Genomic DNA, 6,000 nt, shown 5'->3' on the forward strand with positions numbered 1-6,000 from the left:
ATTTCTACAGGGATAGAATTGAAAAGCAGGGAAGTTATGTTAAACTTGTACAGAACCTTGGTTGGACCACACTTGGAGTCCTGTGTACAGTTCTGGTCTCCATGTTATAAAAAGGATATCGAGGCACTGGAGGGGGTGCGAAAAAGATTCACAAGGATGATACCAGAACCGAGAGGATATCCTGATCAGGAAAGGCTGAACGGGCTGGGGCTCTTTTCTCCAGAAAGCTGAGGGGTGGCCTGATCGAGGTCTTTAAGATAATGACAGGGTAGACGTAGAGACAATGTTTCCACTTGTGGGGGGAGTCCAAAACTAGAGGTCATAAATATAAAATAGTCACTAATAAATCCAATAGGGCATTCGGGAGAAACTTCTTTACCCAGAGAGTGGTGAGAATGTGGAACTCGCTACCACAAGGAGTAGTTGAGGCAAACAACAGAGATGCATTTAAACAGAGATGCATTTGAGAAGCTGGATAAACACACGAGGGAGAAAGGAATAGAAGGATATGCTGATAGGGTGAGATGAAGAGGGGTGGGAGGAGGCTCATGTGGAGCATAAACGCCGGCATGGACCGGTTGGACTGAATGGCCTGTTTCTGTGCAGTGGGGCTCCATGTAATCGATGTAAAAAGGGAAAATTGTTCAATTTTGACGCAGCATTTTTGCTTTTATGGAGGGCCTTAAGTGTGGGAAATCAACCCAGGCTAGTTTCACAGAGGCATGAGGGGGCAAAATGGATGCCAGGCCAAAAAGGAGGGGAGATTAGGAGGGAGTGACCAAAAGCTCGGTCAAAGAGGTCTTTAAGGAAGGGAGAGAGAGTGGGACCCAGGCGGCTGAAGGCACACAGCTGCAATGGTGGTGTGAGTGGGGGAATACACAAGTGGCTGGAGTCATAGAAAGAGAGTTCAAAGTGGGAGTGGGGGGGGGGGGGTTTGGGGCTGGAGGAGGTTACAGAGATAGGGTGGGGCGGGGCCATGGACGGATTTAAACACGGGTGAGAATTTTAAACGAGGCGCTGCGGGGGACCGTGAGCCAGCGCAGAGAGCAGCAAGGACTGGGTCCATGAGTAAACCAGCTGTTAACCACTCAAAACACGAGCCTCGCAGAACTAGGTGAACAACAGTCAAGGCAGTGAGTGGATTTAATCACGGCCAGCGATGCTTCTATTACTCAGAAATCAGTACCGTCTCTGCTGCTGGAGGCTTTCAATGCATAAACCGCATACAGTCAGTGTAATAACGTGCAGGGTTAATTGCACTGCTAAACATTCACATCATCGAGCCTAGGCGGTGAGTGGCGGCAGGCCATTCGACTGTGGGGGGCTTCACTGCTAGGGCAAATCCCCCCCCCCCGCTCCCGCTCAACAGCTCCCAGCAAGTAAATAACAGATTGGAAGCCTGACCCGCCCCCGTCTCCCTGCTCCTCCCTTCCTAGCCCAGAGAGTGTCATGCTCCCTTATGCCACTCTGTCTTTCTCTTAAAATATAAAATTTGTATTGTTTACTACTGTTTTTGGGGGGGGCGGGGGGGGGGATATTTTTTTTAAAAAAATCACCCGATGACAATCGGAGTGTAGAGTTGAATCGTCACCTGATTAACGTGTTCCTTTCCAATACAAGTTTCTTAGGGGGCTCAGCCTCATTAAGGTCATCGCGTCCAGATGCGTTCTAGGGAGGAGAAGAGAAAGAGAGAGAGAGAGAGAGAGAGAGACAGACACACACATATAGGAAAAGAGAGGATCAGTGCTGGAGCTTCTCAAGGGCGACCAAAAAAAAAACAAACAAGGCATAGTAGGGAACAAGAGAGGCGGAAAGACGCATCGAGGCAGAGCAGGGCCCGTAGACGCACGCAGGCAGTTACGGTCTACTTAGTGCCAACTTACTTAAGTATCGCTGCCAATTTTTTTTGCTTACCCTCCTCTCCTCTCCTCTCCTCTCCTCTCCTCTCCTCTCCTCTCCTCTCCTCGGGTGGGGGTCCCACCTCACCCTCTGTCCCACCTCACATTTAACAATTCTCTCTTTACTGATGTATTTGTAGATTACGTCACTGGTCTTTCTAACATTTTTGAGAGATTCTCTCCTCCTGCTCCCTCCGTGCTTTGCTCATCTCCCTCTCAAACCTTTTCCTTATTTTCTCAGATTCTCTCTTTGTTTTGTCTTTTAAAAAAAAAAGTAAATCCTCCAGGCCCCCGTACCCTTCAAAAAAAAACCGACTCTCTTTGACCAAGCTTTTGGTCACCTGTCCGAATATCTCCTTACGGGGGCTCGGGTGTCAGTTTTTTGTCTGATTTGGGCTCCTGTAAAGTGCTTTGGGACATTTTACTACATTAAAACGCACTGTGGAAATGCAAATCGTTTGTTGCTGTTTCTAATTTTTATTATTATTATTTATCCACCCAATTCTGAAACTTGCAGCAGTCTCCTCTTTTATTTAAAAGAGATGGTGTGTATTTATTCTGCTTCTTTGCCATCTCCTTTTTTAAAAATACCCCACTGTTTGACCTGCAGTGCGAACTTCCCTTTCAAACTTCTCATCTTTCTAAAGTTGGCCCTATTCCAATCTGGTGCACATGTTTTTGTACTGACTTTCCCCTTTCTATTTGGACTGTAAACCACATCGTATTATGGTCACTGCTCCCAAGGAGCTCACCCACATTTAACTCGTCTACCTGACCTAATTGGTTATCCATAACTAGCAACGCCTCACCCCTTCTGGGGATACGAACACACTGCTCGAGGAATTGGGTCCTGTACACATTTTAGGAATTCCTATCACTTTCCTCAGTTTACCCCCTCCCTGTCCCGAGTGAGTACTTAAAAATCTCATAGAAAAATAATTTTGTTACCCCACCGATGAGAGAGAGAGAGAGAGAGAGAGAGAGAGACACAGAGGCAGAGACAGAGACACACACAGTGAGAGAGAGACAAAGACACAGAGAGAGAGATGAGAGAGAGAGAGACACACAGAGAGAGTGAGAGAGAGACACACACAGTGAGAGAGAGAGAGACACACACAGTGAGAGAGACAGAGAGAGAGACAGAGAGAGAGACAGAGAGAGAGACAGAGAGAGAGACAGAGAGAGAGACAGAGAGAGAGACAGAGAGAGAGACAGAGAGAGAGACAGAGAGAGACAGAGAGCGAGAGTGATCGAGAGAGACAGAGACACAGAGAGAGTGAGAGAGAGACACACACAGTGAGAGAGAGACAGAGAGAGAGACAGAGAGAGAGACAGAGAGAGAGACAGAGTGATCGAGAGAGACAGAGACACAGAGAGAGTGAGAGAGAGAGACACACACACACACACACACACACACACACAGTGTCTCTGTCTCTCTCACTGTGTGTGTGAGAGTGTGTGTCTCTCTCACTCTGTCTCTGTCTCTCTCACTGAGAGAGAGAGAGAGAGACACACACAGAGTGAGAGAGAGAGAGAGAGAGAGAGAGACACACACAAAGTGAGAGAGAGAGAGAGAGAGAGACACACACACACAGAGTGAGAGAGAGAGAGAGAGAGACACACCACACAGAGTGAGAGAGAGAAAGAGAGAGAGACACACACAAAGTGAGAGAGAGAGAGAGAGAGAGAGACACACACACACACAGAGTGAGAGAGAGAGAGAGAGAGACACACACAGAGTGGAGAGAGAGAGAGAGAGAGACACACACAGAGTGAGAGAGAGAGAGAGAGACAGAGAGAGACACAGTGAGAGAGAGAGACAGAGAGAGACACAGTGAGAGAGAGAGACAGAGAGAGACACACAGTGAGAGAGAGAGACAGAGAGAGACACACACAGTGAGAGACAGAGAGAGACACACACAGTGAGAGAGAGAGAGACACACACAGTGAGAGAGAGAGAGACACACACAGTGAGAGAGAGAGAGACACACACAGTGAGAGAGAGAGAGACACACACAGTGAGAGAGAGAGAGACACACACAGTGAGAGAGAGAGAGACACACACAGTGAGAGAGAGAGAGACACACACACAGTGAGAGAGAGAGAGACACACACACAGTGAGAGAGAGAGAGACACACACACAGTGAGAGAGAGAGAGACACACACACAGTGAGAGAGAGAGAGACACACACACAGTGAGAGAGAGAGACACACACACAGTGAGAGAGAGAGACACACACACAGTGAGAGAGAGAGACACACACACAGTGAGAGAGAGAGACACACACACAGTGAGAGAGAGAGACACACACACAGTGAGAGAGAGAGACACACACACAGTGAGAGAGAGAGAGCACACACACAGTGAGAGAGAGAGACACACACACAGTGAGAGAGAGAGACACACACACAGTGAGAGAGAGAGAGACACACACAGTGAGAGAGAGAGAGACACACACAGTGAGAGAGAGAGACACACACACAGTGAGAGAGAGAGAGACACACACAGTGAGAGAGAGAGAGACACACACAGTGAGAGAGAGAGAGACACACACAGTGAGAGAGAGAGAGACACACACAGTGAGAGAGAGAGAGACACCACAGTGAGAGAGAGAGACACACAGAGTGAGAGAGAGAGAGAGACACACAGAGTGAGAGAGAGAGAGAGACACACAGAGTGAGAGAGAGAGAGAGACACACAGAGTGAGAGAGAGAGAGAGACACACAGAGTGAGAGAGAGAGAGAGAGACACAGAGTGAGAGAGAGAGAGAGAGACACAGAGTGAGAGAGAGAGAGAGAGACACAGAGTGAGAGAGAGAGAGAGACACAGAGTGAGAGAGAGAGACACAGAGTGAGAGAGAGAGAGAGACAGAGTGAGAGAGAGAGAGAGACAGAGTGAGAGAGAGGGGAGAGACAGAGTGAGAGAGAGGGAGAGACAGAGTGAGAGAGAGGGAGAGACAGAGTGAGAGAGAGGAGAGACAGAGTGAGTGAGTGGGAGAGACAGAGTGAGAGAGAGAGAGACACACAGTGAGAGAGAGAGAGAGACACACGGTGAGAGAGAGAGAGAGAGAGACACACGGTGAGAGAGAGAGAGAGAGACACACGGTGAGAGAGAGAGAGAGAGGACACACGGTGAGAGAGAGAGAGAGAGACACAAGGTGAGAGAGAGAGAGAGACACACGGTGAGAGAGAGAGAGAGACACACGGTGAGAGAGAGAGAGAGACACAGAGAGAGAGAGGACAGAGAGACAGAGGAGAGAGACAGAGACACAGAGAGAGAGAGACAGAGACACAGAGAGAGAGAGACAGAGACACAGAGAGAGAGAGACAGAGACACAGAGAGAGAGAGACAGAGACACAGAGAGAGAGAGACAGAGACACAGAGAGAGAGAGACAGAGACACAGAGAGAGAGAGGACAGAGACACAGAGAGAGAGAGACAGAGACACAGAGAGAGAGAGACAGAGACACAGAGAGAGAGAGACAGAGACACAGAGAGAGAGAGACAGAGACACAGAGAGAGAGAGACAGAGACACACACAGAGAGAGACAGAGACACACACAGAGAGAGACAGAGACACACACAGAGAGAGACAGAGACACACACAGAGAGAGACAGAGACACACACAGAGAGAGACAGAGACACACACAGAGAGAGACAGAGACACACACAGAGAGAGACAGAGACACACACAGAGAGAGACAGAGACACACACAGAGAGAGACAGAGGACACACACAGAGAGAGACAGAGACACACACAGAGAGAGACAGAGAGACACACAGAGAGAGACAGAGAGACACACAGAGAGAGACAGAGAGACACACAGAGAGAGACAGAGAGACACACAGAGAGAGACAGAGAGACACACAGAGAGAGACAGAGAGACACACAGAGAGAGACAGAGACACACACAGAGAGAGACAGAGACACACACAGAGAGAGAGAGACACACACACAGAGAGAGAGAGAGACACACACACAGAGAGAGAGAGAGACACACACACAGTGAGAGAGAGAGAGACACACACAGTGAGAGAGAGAGAGACACACACAGTGAGAGAGAGAGAGACACACACAGTGAGAGAGAGAGAGACACAC

General features: G+C 48.8%; 1 protein-coding gene across 1 annotated transcript in view; it reads right to left on the reverse strand.

Annotated features, from left to right (window-relative positions):
• The window catches only part of LOC137335692 (F-box/WD repeat-containing protein 1A), a 51,941-nt gene that overhangs the window by 22,135 nt on the left and 23,806 nt on the right, over window positions 1-6,000 (reverse strand). The window lies entirely within an intron of this gene.

The sequence above is a fragment of the Heptranchias perlo genome, chromosome 20 (genome assembly GCF_035084215.1).
Source record: "Heptranchias perlo isolate sHepPer1 chromosome 20, sHepPer1.hap1, whole genome shotgun sequence".
Taxonomy (NCBI): domain Eukaryota; kingdom Metazoa; phylum Chordata; class Chondrichthyes; order Hexanchiformes; family Hexanchidae; genus Heptranchias; species Heptranchias perlo.